The sequence below is a fragment of the Coregonus clupeaformis genome, chromosome 13 (assembly GCF_020615455.1).
Source record: "Coregonus clupeaformis isolate EN_2021a chromosome 13, ASM2061545v1, whole genome shotgun sequence".
NCBI classification, from domain to species: Eukaryota; Metazoa; Chordata; class Actinopteri; order Salmoniformes; family Salmonidae; genus Coregonus; species Coregonus clupeaformis.
Window position 1 is genome coordinate 44,853,398 of NC_059204.1, and position 22,313 is coordinate 44,875,710.

Sequence of the window (22,313 nt, forward strand, 5' to 3'; positions counted from 1 at the left end):
TGCGGACATGTATTTCCATCGTTAGAGCAGTCAGCCAACTATCTTGTCAATATAGATAAGCGGCATTGATGTCCTCGAACACGCCAGGTGTGGAGCACGCGTTTTTACGACAATGCACGACATATTTACGTTGCACATGTGAGTCTAGCTAGTCAAAAACTTTACTAAAAGGTGTAGATATAGTCTCAAATATTTAGTTATCTTTTTTAAGAGCAAAGGGGCTGGTAGGATTTAGTTTGTCCCTGTCTCTGTCCCACACTCCAGTAGAGTAGGTGGCGGTAATGCACCATAACGTTGGATGCCAACCGCCGATAAACCCCACTGACGAAGAATAAGAAGAATGCACCACTGAATGCACTAAACGGTGGAAAAACTATGAAGATGACAAGGTTTGTGCAATGAACTCTGGCCTTTTCAATTAACTCGGGTTGTTACTGTTACTTTTTTGGTGTGCTACTGGTTAGTTTAAATGAAAGGTCGAGAACCACTGATGTTGCCAGAGGCACTAAATTACGCTAGCTAGCTAGCTCATATTAGCGTTGTAACTACCTGGCCATCATGACAATTTCCCCTTGTCTTTATGGAAGACCGTTGGCTAACTAACTAGCTACACACTGTAACATTACACATAACTCCAGGGCTAATGATGACGATCTGTGTTAGCTAAATCAGATATTGATGATACAATAACAACAAGCGAGGTGCAACATGCGTAATGATTGTTGTCCCTCACTCCAGTGCAACGATGGTTGACGATGAAGAGGAACTTCATCAAGCACTAGCAGATGACATCATTAGTGCCAGTGAGGATGAGATGGGAGATACACACACACACACACCTGCAGTAATTATCTTGAGAAAATAAAACGGTAGCATATGGGCATTTCCATCTGAAAGGACCCGTAAGCACCAACATGTAAAGTTCTGATCATGTCAAATGAAAGCTAAGAGTCTATATTTTTTCGAAATTAAGGCATGTATATACATGTTATAACCAGTTTCCCTCCTTAAAATTAGTAATAAGCGAAGTCTTTCATTTCTGTTCAAACAGATGGAAAAGAGGTATTGGACAACATCTACCAGAAAGTCTTAAGGTACTGGAAATGCATCAAAACACAATAATTTAGGATGTCCACCCACTCTGATGAATTTCACTTCCTTATGTTATAAAAATACATTTGACCAAGACAAATATGGTTCTAATTCTTCTGAATCATTCAGTGGGGACTTTATCTAACATTTTAATTAACACTATTCAAAAGGTCGGAATTCGTAATCTAATACATCCAATAGTAAGCACTGAGCTCTGTTGACAGAGCGGTGCAGCTTTCTCGTAGCAACTTGATTTTACATGTTGTGGTGGTCGTCTTCAAAGTTATTTCCGCGGATCACAAAAGGCAAAATTCGCATGACGAGCGGAATTAAGTGTAAAAGGCATTGAAAATAAAAAAACTTCCGGTACACACAGTGCTCCGACACTGTTGACATTTCACAGAGATGCGCTTGTTTTTGTGAGAAATCTTTGTAAAAGAACAGGAATTTCGCAATAGTATTAAAAGCGTATACTAAATATGCAAATACTACATGTCATGTCTCAAAATCGATAGCTACCTTACCTCTATATTGTTTTATGTCCTGCGGATTCGATTAGAAAGATCGGGAAAGTGAATCCTGTCAGGTAGCCTTCATTCTCGCACAGCATCCAGCCAGGCTGATGCGATGCTGTGCAATTTTCCTTATTTTTGACCACTTTTTTCTGTGGCCTCCATTGATTTAGTCACCCTAATTTTGGCCATCCTACAAGGGTAACAACTCCATTAATTTTTGAACGGATTATGATAGACAGTATTTTAGGGGATTATCTACACAATTAACATATTATTTTGCCCATTGGTCAAAATAGGCGTTTTTGATTGGACACCCTAAATAATGTTGAAGTAAGAACTCCTGCCAACTAATAGCAACACTTACAGTGCATTCAGAAAGTATTCGGACACCTTTACTTTTTTCACATTTTGTTATGTTACAGCCTTATTCTAAAATTGATAAAATTATAGTTTTTTCCCTCATCAATCTACACACAATAATACCCCATAATGACAAAGCAAAAACAGGTTTTTAGAAATTTTAGCAAATGTATTAATAATATAAAATTCTTCTCTGCAGATCCTCTCAAGCTCTGTCAGGTTGGATGGGGAGCGTCGCTGCACAGCTATTTTCAGGTCTCTAGAGATGTTCGATCGCGTTCAAGTCCGGGCTCTGGCTGGGCCACTCAAGGACATTCAGAGACTTGTCCCGAAGCCACTCCTGCGTAGTCTAGGCTGTGTGCTTAGGGTCGTGTTGGAAGGTTGGAAGGTGAACCTTCGCCCCAGTCTGAGGTCCTGAGCGTTCTGGAGCAGGTTTTCATCAAGGATCTCTCTGTACTTTGCGCCGATTTTGCAGGTTTTCCTACTTACAAAGCATGTAGAGGTCTGTAATTTTTATCATAGGTACACTTCAACTGTGAGAGACGGAATCTAAAACAAAAATCCAGAAAATCACATTGTATGATTTTTAAGTAATTAATTTGCATTTTATTGTATGACATAAGTATTTGATCACCTACCAACCAGTAAGAATTCCGGCTCTCACAGACCTGTTAGTTTTTCTTTAAGAAGCCCTCCTGTTCTCCACTCATTACCTGTATTAACTGCACCTGTTTGAACTCATTACCTGTATAAAATACACCTGTCCACACACTCAATCAAACAGACTCCAACCTCTCCACAATGGCCAAGACCAGAGAGCTGTGTAAGGACATCAGGGATAAAATTGTAGACCTGCACAAGGCTGGGATGGGCTACAGGACAATAGGCAAGCAGCTTGGTGAGAAGGCAACAACTGTTGGCGCAATTATTAGAAAATGGAAGAAGTTCAAGATGACGGTCAATCACCCTGGGTCTGGGGCTCCATGCAAGATCTCACCTCGTGGGGCATCAATGATCATGAGGAAGGTGAGGGATCAGCCCAGAACTACCCGGCAGGACCTGGTCAATGACCTGAAGAGAGCTGGGACCACAGTCTCAAAGAAAAACCATTAGTAACACACTACGCCGTCATGGATTCAAATCCTGCAGCGCACGCAAGGTCCCCCTGCTCAAGCTAGCGCATGTCCAGGCCCGTCTGAAGTTTGCCAATGACCATCTGGATGATCCAGAGGAGGAATGGGAGACAGTCATGTGGTCTGATGAGACATAAATAGAGCTTTTTGGTCTAAACTCCACTTGCCATGTTTGGAGGAAGAAGAAGGATGAGTACAACCCCAAGAACACCATCCCAACCGTGAAGCATGGAGGTGGAAACATCATTCTTTGGAGATGCTTTTCTGCAAAGGGGACAGGACGACTGCACGGTATTGAGGGGAGGATGGATGGGGCCATGTATCGCAAGATCTTGGCCAACAACCTTCTTCCCTCAGTAAGAGCATTGAAGATGGGTCATGGCTGGTTCTTCCAGCATGACAACGACCCGAAACACACAGCCAGGGCAACTAAGGAGTGGCTCCGTAAGAAGCATCTCAAGGTCCTGGAGTGGCCTAGCCAGTCTCCAGACCTGAACCCAATAGAAAATCTTTGGAGGGAGCTGAAATCCGTATTGCCCAGCGACAGCCCCGAAACCTGAAGGATATGGAGAAGGTCTGTATGGAGGAGTGGGCCAAAATCCCTGCTGCAGTGTGTGCAAACCTGGTCAAGACCTACAGGAAACGTATGATCTCTGTAATTGCAAACAAAGGTTTCTGTACCAAATATTAAGTTCTGCTTTTCTGATGTATCAAATACTTATGTCATGCAATAAAATGCAAATTAATTACTTAACAATAATACAATGTTTTAGATTCCGTCTCTCACAGTTGAAGTGTACCTATGATAAAAATTACAGACCTCTACATGCTTTGTAAGTAGGAAAACCTGCAAAATTCAGTACCAGTCAAACGTTTGGACACACCTACTCATTCAAGGGTTTTTCTTTATTTTGACTATTTTCGACATTGTAGAATAATAGTGAAGACATCAAAACTATGAAATAACACACATGGAATCATGTAGTAACCAAAAAAGCACATCAATTATGGATTATTCGGTCAACTTTGGTACGGTGTGTCTTGTCTGAGACAGGGAGGCAGTGATGACGAGAGGAAAGGCGATTAGCTCGCTTAGGGGGAAGAAAAGGTCAGAACTGATCATGTTTTAATGGTACCTTCCTAGATAAGTGGGGCTTCTGGAGTTATACATGTCACAAACCGGCTCAAGTTCGAAAGCCTGTTGACAACGAGAAGACCATACGTAAACAGCCTTAGCTTTCAGCAAATCTGTCAAGGGAGCGACCACAGTAGAGAAGTTCCTACAAAAAGCACGATAATACCCAATCATTCCCAAGAAACGCATCAGTTCCTTTTTAGTAGTTGGTAGTGGAAAAGCATCAATAGCTACCACTTTAGCCCGAACAGGACGCACTTCACCCTGCCCAACCACCTTTCCAAGGTATGTAACAGTCGCCTGAGCAAACTCCCATTTAGCCAAATTTATCGTGAGGCGACCCGCAGCCAGACGTCCGAACAAGGCTTGAATACGGGACAGATGTTCCTCCCAAGTATCTGCATATATCACTACATCGTCCAGATAAACAGCGCACCCGGCCAGACCAGAGACAACCCTGTTCATAAGTCGCTGAAAAGTGGCAGGCGCATTACGCAGTCCGAAACTCATAACCGAATACGAGTACAGACCAAAAGGTGTAATAAAGGCAGATTTCTCACGTGCCCTACTCGTCAGTGGCACCTGCCAATAGCCCTTTAACAGGTGAAATTTGCTCACAAACTTAGCTGCGCCGACTTGATCAACGCAGTCCTCCATCCGAGGAAGAGGAAATGAATCCGGCTTAGTGACATCGTTTACCTTACAGTAGTCCGTACAAAATCTGTTTGTTCCATCCGATTTACTGACCAAGATACAGGGAGAAGCCCAACTGGAGAAAGAAGGCTCTGCTATTTTACTCTCCAGCATGTACCTGACCTCAGCATCCAGACAACGCAGTTTCTCTGAAGAAACTCTATAGAACTGTTGACGAATGGGGTCAGCATCTCCAATGTCAATATCATGTTCTATTAAGTTTGTACGTGTAGGTGTATCAGAAAACAACCCTGGAAATCTCAGAATCAAACCAACCATCTCTTTCTGCCCATCAACAGGTCGATGAGTAAGAAGGCTATCTAAAATCTCCAGTGTCTCTGAATTTTTCAATCTACCCTGCAGTATGCAATCGTCGGGTCCAGAAACATCTTCCTGCTCCTGCACAGACCTAGCATGACCAGAACCCAGGGAATAAACAGTATCAGCCAAAAGAACAGCCTTACCGTCCTCTGTAGACCCCCCCTGTTCAGTCTCAGAGGAATGTGCATAATAGGGTTTTAACAAATTTACATGGCACAGTTGGTGTGCTTTCCTCCGTTCTGGAGTGGCAACTAGATAATTTTGCTCAGTGTACTGGCGCACCACTGTATATGGACCTTGAAACTTGGCTTGAAAAGGAGAACCAACAATTGGCAGCAGAGCCAGAATCTGATCACCTGGACTAAAGTGACGAGGCTCAGCTTGGCGATCATATATGCTCTTCATCCTGTCCTGTGAAGATGATAGCTTCTCTTTAGCCATTTCACCAGCGGCATACAAGCGTCGCCGAAAATCACACACATATGATAACAGGGACTGAGGAGGCTCGGGAGACTTCCAGTCATCCTGGAGAACAGATAAAAGCCCACGCACCCTATGTCCAAACACTAGGTCATTTGGGCTAAAACCCGTGCTCTCCTGTGAAACCTCCCTAGCAGCTAACAGTAACCAAGGCAACCCCTCCTCCCAATCCTTTTCCATCTCAGTACAATAAGCTCTCAACAAAGACTTAAGCGTTTGATGGAAACGTTCCAGTGCTCCTTGACTTTGGGCATGATAGGCGCTAGACAAGTTGTGTTTAATATGGAGTTGTTGGAGAACCTGACCAAAGAGATTAGAGGTGAAATTAGATCCTTGATCACTTTGAATGACCTTAGTTTCTCTCACTGTTTGGAATCCCTGAGTCAAAGCTTTTAACACAGACTTAGTCGTGATAGACCGGAGAGGATAGGCAGGAAACCTAGTGGTCTGACACATCACAGTCAACAAATAATTACTACCCTTTCTAGAACAAGGCAGAGGACCAACACAGTCAATAATCAGATACTCAAAAGGTTTACTGAGTACAGGAATAGGGAACAGTGGTACCGGCTTAATAGCTTGATTAGGTTTACCAGTTAATTGACAGGTGTGACAAGTTTTGATGAAATCAGAAACATCCCTCTTTAATCTTGGCCAAAAGAAATGTCGTAATATACGATTGTAGGTTTTTCTCACACCCATATGCCCAGCAACATCATTGTGAGAAGTTGTCAGCACCAACTCACGAAGCTTAACTGGTACCACAACCTGACTAATCGCCTCCCCCAGAAAACAACTACCATGAGACATCCACTTTCTCATCAGGACCTCCTCTTGGAGAAAATAGCCCTGTGCGACATCTCCCAACTGTTCCACAGGCACAATTTGGTCCCGCAACTCTTCTAATGTAGGGTCAGTCCGTTGCGCCTCGATTAAATCGGAGCGGGATACAGATAACGGGATAACAGGGAAAACAGTAAGACTTCTTTGTGGTATTCTCGTTAGCCAGTTCCGTGACCAGGTCGTCATGGATCATAGAACGCGTCACTGCACACGCAGAGAACACCTCTGGGAAATTCTGTGCAATCTCATCAGGAATCCCTACAATTGAAGGCTTAGTGGAAACCACTAAAGATGGAAACACGATAGGCCACACACGCTCCCCAGCCAAGTTATTTCCAATAATCACGTCAATACCCTCAATAGGCAATGAAGGACGCACCCCCACAACAACCTCACCTTTCACCAGTCCACAATCCAACATCAGTTTATGCAATGGAACTGACAGTGTTCAAACCTATTCCCCTAATTAGAACACTATTCCCCGAATCAGTCTCCGCAGAGTAGGGTAACACAGATTCCAACACAAATGATTCAGAGGCACCTGTGTCTCTTAGGATCTTTACTGGCACTAGGTTCTTACTTCCTAACATAGACACAAAACCCTCCGTAACGAAAGGTAAATAGTCGGGATCAATATAGCCTTTCACATGGCTCTGGGCATGAGACAATGCGTCAGGAGTGAACTGATGTGGAACAGGCGCTGCTAACGCTGTAGGCCTCGATTTACCATAAGCACCTGTACTGAATTTACCCCTAGACCTAAGAATCGGACATTCATTTTTCCAATGACCTAATTCTTGACAGTAGTGACACTCTTGACCAAAGTCAGTTTTACCACAGGTATCAGGCTCAACCCTAGTTGAATGAAACTCTGCCCGGGAACCGAAGTATCTCGGCGAGCGAGGCCCAAATCTCTGCGAACGCCCCCACTCACTCCGAATACGGGGTTCTGCAAAAACATTTTTGTGAGTCAACACATATTCATCTGCCAAAACCGCAGCTTCAGCGACAGTCTTTATTTTTCGTTCGTTAATGTACGTCGCTATACGATCAGGGATTGTGTCCTTAAATTGTTCTAACATAATCAGATCACACAGCCCTTGGAAAGTCATAACTGCAGAGGCGGAACACCAGCGATTAAACTGTGAAGATAATATTCGCGCAAACTCAACATGAGTCTGCTGATCATCCCTTTTTAAAGTTCTAAATCGTTGGCGGTAAGCCTCAGGGACCAATTCATAACTCTGTAACACAGCCGTTTTAACCTTATCATAACTAACACTGTCGGCTACACTAAGAGCTGAATATGCTTCTTGCGCTTTACCAGTCAGCACACACTGCAACATCAAAGTGCGATCAGAATCAGGCCAACTCCTAGCGTTAGCAACACGCTCAAACAACGAAAAGAATGTCTCCGGGTCCTTTTCATTAAACTGGGGCAACAACCGTAAATTCCCAACAATATCAAATGTGTCTGGATTATGACCAAAAGAGGAACGACCCCTAGGTAACTCTGGATCACCTTCCCAGAGCAAACTCTCCCCTGAGAGCTTTCCTTCCCTAACCAACTCTAGTCGCTCTTGTTGCAGCTTGATTTTAGCACGCTCCATATCCTGTTTAAATTCCAATTCCCTTTCATATTTGACACGATCATGCTCCATTTTAGCTTGTCCATGCTCTAGCTGTAACATAAGCAGTTCTTTCTGCTGTTCAAAAAGAAGACTACTATGACTAAACGATGGAGCGGTCATTGTAACATATCGGGGAGACAACGTGTCCTCAGCAGAGGCTGCCCCAGTGGTAACTTCAAGAATACCACTCTCCATCAAATTGGCCTTCAATATTAACCTAATAGAATTTTTTAGACGTTTATCACTAATTTCAACCTTGTAGTGTTCAGCAACCTTCAACAGCTGTTCTTTAGTACATAATTCTAACAGTTCTTCTGATGGAAAGCGAATGAACTCGTCTACATTAGACGCCATAATCAGAAGAAAAAAAAAATATATATATCATAATAATCTTGCTCAACCCCTCTTCTGAGCACACCAGACACAAGAGAAATGACAATCACACCGAGCACCACAGAAGAGAGATGGGATATGGAGCTTCCCCAAAACCTACAATAACTCAACCCTAGTCTTCGTGCAGATTCGCGGTGGGTAATTACGTACTGTAGCCCGCTGGCAAGGAATTATACCCCCCAGCACGCTGGTAGATTCCCCCAAGCCACGGATGTGCCCCCGAGACAACTGCTCAGTCCACAGACACCACACAAAAATAACAAACATTTAACCATGCCCAACGTATCCCAAAACAAAACACGTCACTAAGCCTATCAGGGGAAAAAGCTATAGCTCCAAATGTCACTACCCTACCCAATCTCCCACTGAGGTACACAGCCGATTGTACTCACCTCCAACCGATGTCCCAACAGCGAGTAGAGCAGGGCCTGGAAACTAACCAATGTCTCTCTCCAACGCAGTACACAACCCAAAGGCAACCAATACTGGGCCTATCAAACTCAAACAAACTAACAAAATTTACAAAGAAAGACCCTACAGAATTGGACATTAACTCCACGTTCTCCCAAACACAACCAGTTCAAGATCCCGGACGAGCCCCCACTTGTCACGAACCGGCTCAAGTTCGTAACAAAAGGGAGACACGTGGAGACAAGGAATACTCAAAGTATATATTTATTAACTAAAGTAAACTAAATCAAATAACAATGGTGTGTGTAATCAGTAGTGTAAGTGAGTGTTTGCATGCATAAATGTAATATGGAAAGGTGTTGAGAGGTGCCAAAGCAACAACCAAAAAGCCACAAAAATACCACAACCAAAGTCAAAGTATCTGCCTGGAAAGAGTCTCCAATTAATGTGGAAGAGGTCCATTTATGCTGGGACACACCCGGCCCAGGTGTTTCCCATGTAGCTGACGACCCTCCCAACTCCGCCCACCGGCATCCTAATAAGGAAACAAGAGCAAAGAGAGAATACGGCAGACAGAGTGGGAGGGTCGTCACATACAAGAGAAATGCAGACCGGAGGACTTGGCCCACCAATTTAATTAAATCACCAGTATTTAGTATTTAATGTAACATTTTTACTTGTGTTGCTTTTGTAGTCATGTATGTTTGATAATTTTTTTTGTCAATGTGCATTATTCATACTATCAGGAAGAAGCTTACTGAACGGTCTGAAGCAAGCATTCAGGTGTCAGAATTCACAGTCAATGCCGAAGGTAAATGAAACTAAATGTACCCAATTTACTTTTTTTCAAAATCCCTTGTGCTTTTATCAAGATAGTTTGGCAGTTTATTAGTGAAACGTGTAGCTAAATGTCTGACAAGATCTAGGAACAGTGATAGAAATCCAAAATGTGATTTTACAGTCTGAACTGTATGTCTGTCTGTGTGTCATAACTGACAGGTGAAGGAGACCTAAATCAATTTTTCTGACCTCATTGGAACCTTGGATAAGACCCCCAGTGCATTAATGAAGACGAAGAAGCAGCTGAAGAACCTTCAACACAACCAGAGCACCCTGGAGACACCCTGACTAAGGAGGAGACAGAAAGGGTAAGAACATCAACGGGTAGAATGTCTAGTCTTGATTGCAGGCCTCTTGTTAAATACTCTGAGATGTAAACAATATCCTTTTACAGATCCAAAGAGAAGTGGCTTTTGAGAAAACATCAAAAGAGGTGTCCCGCTGGCAGAGTGTGGTCCTACAGAACCAGAAGGCAGAGCAGCTGGTATTCCCACTGAACCAGGAGCCCTCTGGACCTAAACGCATGAGAAGGTGGTGGCTGGATGGAAGGTGGGTGTAAAACGTTCCTTTTAGGTTTTTTTTCTGTTTGTGTTTCATGATGGTAAACTAATTTCAAATATTATATGCTCCAGGCCCAAACCCCCCTAGAACAAGAGCTATTCAGCCTCCTGCACATGACCCTGTCCTGACACCCACTGAGGAGGCCTGTCTGAGGGCCATGAGTCTGGAGGAAGTGAGTCCCACCTCAAACATCCAGCATGTGGTCATATGCATAAGATAAGCTACATCTGGTGTGTTAGTGCTGGGCAAGGGCAAAGACCTGCACACACTACTGCCCTTGACTAGTGTATGCACACTAAAATGACAATGTACTGGAAAAACAACAATGCACAAATTGTGGAGTTTTTCTAGATTGTTATTGATTGTCTCTACAAACAATATATATATATATATATATAGTTTATTTTTTTTGTCAGGCTAAGATCCGTCGCAGAACTCCAAAAAGCCAGAGCTCTACAGTCTTATTATGAAGCGAAAGCCAAAAGGGAAAGAAAAAGCAAAAAGTGAGTGTTTGACATATTCTTACAACATACTGTAGTTCCCTGTATGTAGGAGGATTTTACACTATTTCGGTAGCGTAAACCAAAATGTACTGTTTTATAGATTTTCCTAAAGTGTGCTGTGAAAATAAATTCCTAACTTATGTATAAGCTCTGCTGGAGGATGAGTAATACAAAGTAGAGGTCTTCACGGATCCACCTGTACCCGAGACCTGATCCGGACCCAGAATTCTAAATGTTGTCACGGGTCTGGATCTGATTTGATTGTCACGGTCTCATCAGGTATGTGTAATTTCAACTGACTTGTCCGGAAGGGCCCGTACAGATCCGACCGCGACTGCTGCAGTAAAGCTAGAGGAAGAGACATTACAACATTTATGCTGCTGCTCTTGCTTTTGGCAAGTGGAGCGTGGCGCATGTAGCTTGTTGTTGGCCAATCATAAGTAATCAAAGCGGCAATGGGCTACAGTCATAGAGCCTCCGTGAGTGACAAAAGTTAGGAGATATCTAATCGATGGAATTAAAAGTTCAAGGAGAAGGATAGGCTACAACGACCAAGAGCTAACAGGTAGGCTGCTACTTAATATTATTTTACATTTACATTTACGTCATTTAGCAGACGCTCTTATCCAGAGCGACTTACAAATAGGTGCATTCACCTTATAGCCAGTGGGATCACCACTTTACAATGCTTTTTTTGTTTTTGGGTTGGGGTTGGGGTAAGGGGGGGGTAGAATGATTACTTTATCCTATCCCAGGTATTCCTTAAAGAGGTGGGGTTTCAAATGTCTCCGGAAGGTGGTGAGTGACTCTGCTGTCCTGGCGTCGTGAGGGAGCTTGTTCCACCATTGGGGTGCCAGAGCAGCGAACAGTTTTGACTGGGCTGAGCGGGAACTATGCTTCCGCAGAGGTAGGGGAGCCAGCAGGCCAGAGGTGGATGAACGCAATGCCCTCGTTTGGGTGTAGGGACTGATCAGAGCCTGAAGGTACGGAGGTGCCGTTCCCCTCACAGCTCCGTAGGCAAGCACCATGGTCTTGTAGCAGATGCGAGCTTCAACTGGAAGCCAGTGGAGTGTGCGGAGGAGCGGGGTGACGTGAGAGAACTTGGGAAGGTTGAACACCAGACGGGCTGCGGCATTCTGGATGAGTTGTAGGGGTTTAATGGCACAGGCAGGGAGCCCAGCCAACAGCGAGTTGCAGTAATCCAGACGGGAGATGACAAGTGCCTGGATTAGGACCTGTGCCGCTTCCTGTGTAAGGCAGGGTCGTACTCTCCGAATGTTGTAGAGCATGAACCTACAGGATCGGGTCACCGCCTTGATGTTAGCGGAGAACGACAGGGTGTTGTCCAGGGTCACGCCAAGGCTCTTCGCACTCTGGGAGGAGGAGACAACGGAGTTGTCAACCGTGATGGCGAGATCATGGAACAGGCAGTCCTTCCCCGGGAGGAAGAGCAGCTCTGTCTTGCCAAGGTTCAGCTTGAGGTGGTGATCCGTCATCCATACTGATATGTCTGCCAGACATGCAGAGATGCGATTCGCCACCTGGTTATCAGAAGGGGGAAAGGAGAAGATTAGTTGTGTGTCGTCAGCGTAGCAATGATAGGAGAGGCCATGTGAGGATATGACAGAGCCAAGTGACTTGGTGTATAGGGAGAATATGAGAGGGCCTAGAACTGAGCCCTGGGGGACACCAGTGGTGAGAGCACGTGGTGCGAAGACAGAGTTGTTATTTGTAACTGTAGGATGAGAAAGCACATGCACTGCAGCCTCAATTAGCCTAGCTAGCTAACGTTAGCTAGCTTAACTAGCTTCTCCTGGTTTGATACAGTCAAGACAGTTACTACCTAATCATATTGGATGATTAATAGCTGCCATTGCTAGATTATTTATCTACTATAGCGTGAATCGGCTTGGTTGTTTGCTGTGTCTCGTCTCTCCCTCCCTGCTTCCTGTGTCGCTCACAGTATGGCCCCTCCCCCACCTGCTAGAGCGGTACCTTTACCTCCCTCCTCTCACGCTGTATCAGCTCTGGTTGATAAGTCATTTTTTAAGCTACTTTTTCTGCTGCTTCCATCACTCGGATCGGACTGGGTCTGGATCCGACTAGGTCTATCTATACGGAACAGGTCTAGTGGTCCTTGGGTCCGTTCGGAACTGGTCTCTATATTTCTTAAATTAATTTATGCATATCGGGTCCCGGTGGAAAAGTCCCAGGTCCATTTCAGAACGGGTCCAACTTTTGTTGACCTGTGAAGACCTCTAATGCAAAGTAAAAGGAAATCCAATTATCTAGGAGGAGGTTGATTTGTAGGAAGGTGGCATATGAATGGTGTAACATCACTGCAAGGAAACATCAGAGGCAATACATGATAAATAACGTTCCGATTTCTTCCCCAGATACCACAGAGTACAGAAGAAAGTAATGCGTAAGGAGTATCTGAAACAGTTTGATGAAATGGTTAAGACAGACCCTGCTGCTGTCTTGGATGAACTGAAGAAGATGGAACTGTCAAGAATGAAGGTAAACTTTGAAACCTTTACAAGAAAGGAGAGATTGATGGAAACAACTTAAAATAACCTAAGAATAAATTCGGATTATTAATTTATTAATTGCATTAAACCTGCTTCTTTTGCTCTGTTTCATCTCTACTCACACAGGAACTAATGTCTCTGAAGCACCAGAACAGTGGCAAATGGGCCAAGTCAAAGGCCATCATGGCAAAATATGATGATGGGGTAATATGCTTTTAAACCGTTGTATTTTGTTTGTTTATAGGCTATTACGCTACCAGTCGCAATATTTTACGTGCAAAAATATTGTATTGGCCTGGCAGTTTGAGAGAACCAGTGTTTTCAGAAAAGAGAATGGTATCATGAGACCCCATGCCTGAAATAAATTGACTGAGACTCCTAATTTGTTTCATTTTTGTCCCTAGGCTCGCAAAGCCATGCAGCAGCAGCTGGAAGTGAACAAAGATCTGACCCAGAAGTTGGTAATCCCTGCTGATGAAGACGAGGAGGATGAAGAAGAGTCGGCAGACGCCTTGCCAGACTTTATGAATGACGCAGAGCCCATACTGGACCAGGTGAATCCATGGATGAGGTGCAAGCTTTCCACAGAGCCTACGGTGCAGGAAGAAAGCAATGGTATGGAGCCTCCTGTTGTGAGGCCCAGAGAAGTTGGAAAACCAGGGGAAGGACGGGACGACCAAGATGAGGAGCAGATGGAGGAAACCGAAGAAGAAGCGCTTTTAAGAGGGTTTGAGGAGAGGCGGAAATTGCGTCAAACTGAAGATTAGGTTCCACCCATGTCTATGGAGGAGAATGAGGGTAAGATCAAGTTCTGATATAGTGTCACAATGTAGGGTCATGTCTTCGCAGATTAGTTTCACTCTAATAACATGATCGGGAGTAAAACGTCATTGTCTTGGGAAAGAGGAGGGCCTGGTTCGGGTTAGGATCCTGGAGGATGTGGAGCTGCTTAGTCAGGACATCTCTGCCAGTGACCCAGCGCCTCCGACCACTCAGACCCCGAGCACAGATGAAACTGACCCTCAGTCTGCAACTCAACAGGCAGACAAAAAGAGAAAGAAAATGATTGATCCCAATGAGGTTTTGACCAAGGAGGCGAAGGTCATCAAAGTGCCATTGGCTCCAACAGCTGTCGAGGATGTTGAGGTAAGGGACACAGTATAAAGACAAATACAGTACATGTCATTTGCAAGGTGCATCTAAAATGAGGGCCCTTTGATCTGCATGAGGCTTCAATGCACCAATCAGTGCACCTGCCTGCAAAAATATATTTATCTATCCTATGCTGTTATGAGAAAAATAAACCCTGCCTTTTCTGCCATGTAATGTCTTTCCATCTCAGGACAAGGATGAACAGAGGGTCATCATTAAAGAGGCCTTTGCAGGGGACGATGTAATCTCTGACTTCCTGAAGGACAAAAGGAAACGGGAGGAGGCAGGAAGGCCGAAGGTTATCGACCTGACGTTGCCTGGATGGGGAGAGTGGGAGGGCCTCGGTCTCCAACCCTCTCGTAGCAAACGCAAGAGGTAAGTAGATGGCAATGGCATAGAATTGTGGTAATTTGACAAACTGCTCTAAGTAGCGTTATGCAGGTTTAGTGGAGGTATTTCTGAGTTTGTCCCCCTAACATGGTTTGCTTTTTTGTCTACTGAAGATTCCGGGTAAAAGTTGCACCACCTCCACCAAGGCAAGACCAAAAGCTCCCTAACATCATCATCTCAGAGAAGCGGGATTCCTCCATTGCTGCACACCAGGTGACCTAGCTCAGTGACGTGCATACTATTTTAGTACAAATATGACTTTGTGTTATGGTCTCTGACCTCTACTTTCTTTCTGTTGTAGGTGAGTCAGTTACCGTTCCCATTTGAGAACCCCACACAGGTCGAGCGCACCATTCGTTCTCCTGTTGGCCTCACCTGGAACACCCAAAATGCAGTGCAGAAGATCACAGCGCCAAAGGTCGTCACCCAGTTAGGCGCCATCATTGAGCCAATTGCTCGGCAGGACTTAACAAAGGACAAAAGGCAGGCAGTCACAGGGAAAGGGCCCAATATAAACCTGGAGTCAGACAAAGGCCCTCAGGTGAAAAGACGCTTGCAGCAAAAGAAGAAACACAAAAATAAGTGATGGTCCTACTGATTGTCATCACTTAAATGTCTATGAGACTGTTGATAAGAACTCATTCTGTTCCTTTAGGTTAAGGTTGTATTTCAGTGTTGAGGGTTCTGTGTCTTCTGGTTGCCAGTTTATTTTAGTGACTGATTCAGAAAAATATTGAATTTGGCCTTTACTACTATAGCCCATAGAAACGCATTGAATAACATATTCATAAATGGCAAAAAAAGACAGGAAATAAGGTTTTGAAGTGTCTGTCCTATATCTAGGAGATATAAAAAATATCAGGAAATATATATTACACATATTTAACCCCTTGTTTTGGGTGTGCACAAAACTACCTTCATGCTTCCATTAATTATTTAAAACCGGTACCGGTTACCTTCAGACGTGTCCCGTGACACTTGTGGGGGTCGGAGAGCAACACCATCGTGTTCGTGAGTCTCCCCTTTCCATAGAGTGATCATAATATACTGAACAAAAATATAAAGGCAACATGTAAAATGTTGGTTTCATGAGCTGAAATATAAGATCCCAGAAATTTTCCATATGCACAAAAAGCTTATTTCTCTCAAATTATGTGCACAAATGTGTTTACATCCCTGTTAGTATTTCTCCATCCACCTCAGGTGTGGCATATCAAGAAGCTGATTAAACAGCATGATCATTACACCTTGTCCTGGGGACAATAAAAGGCCACTCTAAAATGTTCAGTTCTGTCACACAACACAATGCCACAGATGTAACAGAGTCTGTAATTGGCATGCTGACTACAGGAATGTCCATCAGAGCTGTTGCCAGATAATTGAATGTTAATTTCAATACCATAAGCCGCCATCAATGTCGTTTTATAACATTTGGCAGTACGTCCAACCAGCCTCACAACCGCAGACAACGTGTAACCATGCCAGCCCAGGACCTCCACAATTGGCTTCTTCACCTGCGGGATCATCTGAGACCAGCCACCCGGACAGCTGATGTGAAACTGAGGAGTATTTCTGTCTGTAATAAATATCTTTTTTGTGGGGAAAAACTCATTCTGATTGGCTGGACCTGGCTCCCCAGTGGATGGGCCTATACCCACCCATGGCTGTGCCACTGCCCAGTTGTGAAATCCATAGAGTAGGGCCTAATTAATTTATTTCAATTTACTGATTTCATTATATGAACTGTAACTATGTAAAATTGTTGCATGTTTTACATTTACATTTTAGGAGACGCTCTTATCCAGAGCGACACATACATTTTCATACTTTTTTCATACTAGTCCCCCATGGGAAATGAACCCACAACCCTGGCGTTGCAAACGCCATGCTCTACCAACTGAGCTACACGGGACAAAAATGTTGCGTTTATATTTTTGTTCAGTATAGTTTTGTAGGTTTTTGTGAGAAGACCGATTGTCGGGATGTCTCATGGTCTGACAAACACCGCTGTAGCTCTGCCACCTTTCACTGTAGGTGTGGAAGTGCGACTGCAGTGAATGAGACACATCCAATGCAAAAAAATTGATATCTCTAGTTTTAAACTGATGGATTTTGATATTTTTATGTTACTCAGAATTGATGGGGTGCGTCAATCGACTCTAGGTTAAAGTGCATAAAGAGGCAATCAGCAGTGGAAACAATAACAGCCCGTTTTGATAAAAAGCTGAGGGATGGGGTTAGAGAAATTAAACCACTCTCAAATTCATAGACAGAGATATGGATGCAAGGACTGACCATCCATGATATGTTTTAACCATGTTTTGAGGCGAGTGTTTGTTTACGATTACTTTGTTTACAAACATTGTAGTAAAACAAGCTTATATTTTGGGTTCTGATGGGGAACAACAGCTGAACTAAGCTCATGAGGCATTTATATGTTATATTCTTCAAGAATCAATGGGTGTATCATTAATTTAGAATTCCAAAAATGGATGTAGCAACTGCTGATTGCCCCTTTAATAAAACACCACTCATGTAACAGATCTAGTCACTGCTGTCAATAAACTTCACTGGCTGGCCCTTCTAGGACTATTCTGTATGAAGTGCTGTTTTCTTTTTTACTGGTATATTATAACATAATTTGTTACCTGGAGTGCTTTTGTTGATAAGAGTTGATTGTTGAGAAATATTGCTCTACATCCAGAGCAATGGCCAGTAATCCATAGATTAGAGCTTTTCTTCATCATGGTGTAAATGCTTGCTGTTGATTGCATGAAGTTGGTAGAGCATGGCGTTTGCAACGCCAGGGTTGTGGGTTTGATTCCCACTGGGGGCCAGTATGAAAATGTATGCACTCACTAACTGTAAGTCGCTCTGGATAAGAGCGTCTGCTAAATGACTAAATTGTAAATGTAAAATGTAAGATGAAACATTGCACAACCCCTCACATTGCACAGCCCTTCACTTTCCATTGCGGTTCAGAAAATGTGACTACTTTTCTTTTGCCATCTAAAGGGAATAGGATAAACTATTTATTTGGAAATCGAATGAAACTGTTGCTCTTGCTCATGTCAAGGGTTCACCTGACCAGTGGTGACCCGTCATTCAGGGACATTGGGGCATAGCCCCACCTGTTTAGCTAAAAAATTATACATATAATGTGGTGACTTAAAGAAGAGTATAAGTTAAGGCCTCAACATACTGCTGAATATATCTGAACTAACGTCTATCTGAATTTCTGTCAGTGTCCATTTTGAAAGTGAAGTCCATTCTGAATTAAGGCCTACCTTGTCATAGCTAGTTTGCTTGCACTAGCTTATACTTAGTGCTCCGTGTTAATGATATAAGAACAAACATTATGAATCTACTGAACATAAATGTAATAATGTTTGTGTATGGTTCAAAAGTCAAAACTCATGTCGGCATTCATTATTATTGAAGGAGAATGCGGTTCTTATGGAGTTACACATCCACAAGGAGTCAGTAGTAACCATACTTATTTAAGCAAGTCAGCCATATCAACTTTGGTTTTTAAAAAGGCAGTAAATGAGGCTGAATGAACTGTTTCGCTGCCAGACGAGGCTCCGCTGATAGCCAGGTGTAGCAGTGGTAAGGATTCACTCACTACATGGTGCTGAAAGGAATGCTGGCTATCGGGACAGCTTTATGTAGGACCTAATAGTTTGTGGGCACCGTTTGTCACCGTTATAGTGCAATTAATGTATTGTTTAGTGTTGTGGCTTTGCTGGCATGCATCTAAAAAATAATTGTTGAGTTTACCCCACCAAGATTGACATGCTAAAATCGCCATTGCACATGACACCCTTGTTGGTGCACGAGCATGTGGATGAGTGACTCAGCAGTAATCTGCTTCAAAAGACTATCTCTTGATTCAAGGCTCCCAATTCACTCTTCCTCCACCTGCCGTCTTTGTACATAGTGCCAGATTATTATATACAGTGGGGAGAACAAGTATTTGATACACTGCCGATTTTGCAGGTTTTCCTACTTACAAAGCATGTAGAGGTCTGTAATTTTTATCATAGGTACACTTCAACTGTGAGAGACGGAATCTAAAACAAAAATCCAGAAAATCACATTGTATGATTTTTAAGTAATGAATTTGCATTTTATTGCATGACATAAGTATTTGATACATCAGAAAAGCAGAACTTAATATTTGGTACAGAAACCTTTGTTTGCAATTACAGAGATCATACGTTTCCTGTAGGTCTTGACCAGGTTTGCACACACTGCAGCAGGGATTTTGGCCCACTCCATACAGACCTTCTCCAGATCCTTCAGGTTTCGCTGGGCAATACGGACTTTCAGCTCCCTCCAAAGATTTTCTATTGGGTTCAGGGGACCTTGAGATGCTTCTTACGGAGCCACTCCTTAGTTGCCCTGGCTGTGTGTTTTGGGTCGTTGTCATGCTGGAAGACCCAGCCACGACCTATCTTCAATGCTCTTACTGAGGGAAGGAGGTTGTTGGCCAAGATCTTGCGATACATGGCCCCATCCATCCTCCCCTCAATACGGTGCAGTCGTCCTGTCCCCTTTGCAGAAAAGCATCCCCAAAGAATGATGTTTCCACCTCCATGCTTCACGGTTGGGATGGTGTTCTTGGGGTTGTACTCATCCTTCTTCTTCCTCCAAACATGGCGAGTGGAGTTTAGACCAAAAAGCTATATTTTTGTCTCATCAGACCACATGACCTTCTCCCATTCCTCCTCTGGATCATCCAGATGGTCATTGGCAAACTTCAGACGGGCCTGGACATGCGCTGGCTTGAGCAGGGGGACCTTGCGTGCGCTGCAGGATTTGAATCCATGACGGCGTAGTGTGTTACTAATGGTTTTCTTTGAGACTGTGGTCCCAGCTCTCTTCAGGTCATTGACCAGGTCCTGCCGTGTAGTTCTGGGCTGATCCCTCACCTTCCTCATGATCATTGATGCCCCACGAGGTGAGATCTTGCATGGAGCCCCAGACCGAGGGTGATTGACCGTCATCTTGAACTTCTTCCATTTTCTAATAATTGCGCCAACAGTTGTTGCCTTCTCACCAAGCTGCTTGCCTATTGTCCTGTAGCCCATTCCAGCCTTGTGCAGGTCTACAATTTTATCCCTGATGTCCTTACACAGCTCTCTGATCTTGGCCATTGTGGAGAGGTTGGAGTCTGTTTGATTGAGTGTGTGGACAGGTTTATTTTATACAGGTAATGAGTTCAAACAGGTGCAGTTAATACAGGTAATGAGTGGAGAACAGGAGGGCTTCTTAAAGAAAAACTAACAGGTCTGTGAGAGCCGGAATTCTTACTGGTTGGTAGGTGATCAAATACTTATGTCATGCAATAAAATGCAAATTAATTACTTAAAAATCATACAATGTGATTTTCTGGATTCCGTCTCTCACAGTTGAAGTGTACCTATGATAAAAATTACAGACCTCTACATGCTTTGTAAGTAGGAAAACCTGCAAAATCGGCAGTGTATCAAATACTTGTTCTCCCCACTGTATATATATATTTTTGTGTAATTTTTACCCCCTTTTTCTCCCCAATTTCGTGATTACGATCTGTCTCATCGCTGCAACTCCCCAACAGGCTCAGGAGAGGCGAAGGTCGAGTCATGCGTCCTCCGAAACATGACCCGCCAAGCCACGCTTCTTAACACCCGCCTGCTTAACCCGGAAGCCAGCCACACCAATGTGTCGGAGGAAACACCGTTCAACTGACAACCGAAGTCAGCCTGCAGGCACCCGGCCCGCCACAAGGAGTCGCTAGAGTGCTATGAGCCAAGTAAAGCCCCCCCGGCCAAACCCTCCCCTAACCCGGACCACGCTGGGCCAATTGTGCGCCGCCCTATGGGACTCCCGGTCACGGCCGGTTTTGGGATCGAACCCCAGGCTCTAGTGACGCCGCAACACTGAAATGCAGTGCCTTAGACTGCTGCGCCACTCGGGAGGCCCTAGTGCCGGAATATTTTGACCTAACCTGAACTAATAGAGCTGTTGATGTTTGGTTTGGTCGTTCTACCAGCGCTCTCTACCTGCTTTGGCTTTCCCAATGGTACCTGTGAGGACAAGGTCCCTCGCCACTCTGGGGTGCAGACACAGCCCACCCCAGCACAATCCTGACCAGCACTCTTCAGACTGGCCAGCCCCTTTACAGGTAAGATGTTGGAAATTTCCAAGGAACCAGATGTGATTTCTGACTTGATCAGACTAGTAGGGGAGAGTGGGGTAAGTTGAGCCAAAGGGGTAAGTTGAGCCAACCTTGTTTCTCTGAAACCATACACACAATTAATCATTTTACCAAATATTTAGGGAGAGATCATTTCATGGAGTCTGTGAAGGAAGAAACTGTTATGATGAGTTTCTCGGTTATCAAGTAATCAAGGATGTAAGAATATTAATGCAAATGTTTTATTAGTCGGTACCGGGTAAGATACAACAAGGGCAGAGCTTTGCCTCTTACAGTTTCCAACTGACTCTTACAAAGATCCACTCTCCCTTATATACCCTTGGTTATCATTCCTTAACCTACATCTGGTAACCCTCCATGGGCACTCCCTTTCTCTGATGTTATTACTCTTTACCCCAAGTCAGTATATCCTGTCCATCCATCATGCTATCATAAACATGAGTAATCTCCTTTGACATAATGGAATGTAGACTCTGTGGCCCCTAACCACTTATCTAGTAACTCTTCCCTGGTCCACACGATACTATGACCTGACATCATTACAGAAACCAAATTGAAAAAGTTCGTTTAAGCAAGTTAGATCCCCAAAAATGTTTTTCACCAAGTCAAATTAATTTGTGTTAGAGGTTTCATGATGCTTGTATCTAAACCAAAGTAGATCATTTTAAGATTATTCTATACATCAGTTACATTTACATTTTAGTCATTTAGCAGACACTCTTATCCAGAGCAACTTACAGTTTTAGTGAGTGCATACATTTTTCGTTGGGGTCTCTAGAAGCTTCAATAGGAGGTCCTAAAGTTTCAAGTTTGTATATTGTTTTTACCTAGCATCAAAGTGCATCCTTCTAGCTGTGTGGGCTAATATAGTCAAAATGTTTGCCTTGGGGTAAGTTGAGCCAATGGCAAGTTCAACAAATTGAAGTGTTTTCTTCACAGGCGTAATGCAAGGTATTATCGCTGGGATATGAGGTAACAGGGCCTGGCCTATGTTAAAAGCATGAAATTACAAGTGTTTGTTAGGTGTTAAGCCTGTGTTAAAATATGCTTAAAATTATTAAAAGACAAAAAAGTTATTGTGATGAATTAGGTTTGGGAAATAAAGAAGGTAGTGGTAATATTTCATT

The 22,313-nt window shown here is 43.6% G+C and overlaps 1 long non-coding RNA gene and 1 pseudogene across 1 annotated transcript; both read left to right on the forward strand.

Annotated features, from left to right (window-relative positions):
• Positions 1–343: 343 nt before the first annotated feature.
• Positions 344–2,198, forward strand: LOC121579585. The gene is made up of 4 exons (XR_006002931.1): positions 344–389; positions 739–803; positions 1,052–1,094; positions 2,167–2,198. It is a non-coding gene; the product is annotated as an uncharacterized LOC121579585 (long non-coding RNA).
• Positions 2,199–10,021: 7,823 nt separating this feature from the next.
• Positions 10,022–15,784, forward strand: LOC121578928 (annotated as a pseudogene).
• The last annotated feature ends 6,529 nt before the right edge of the window (positions 15,785–22,313 follow it).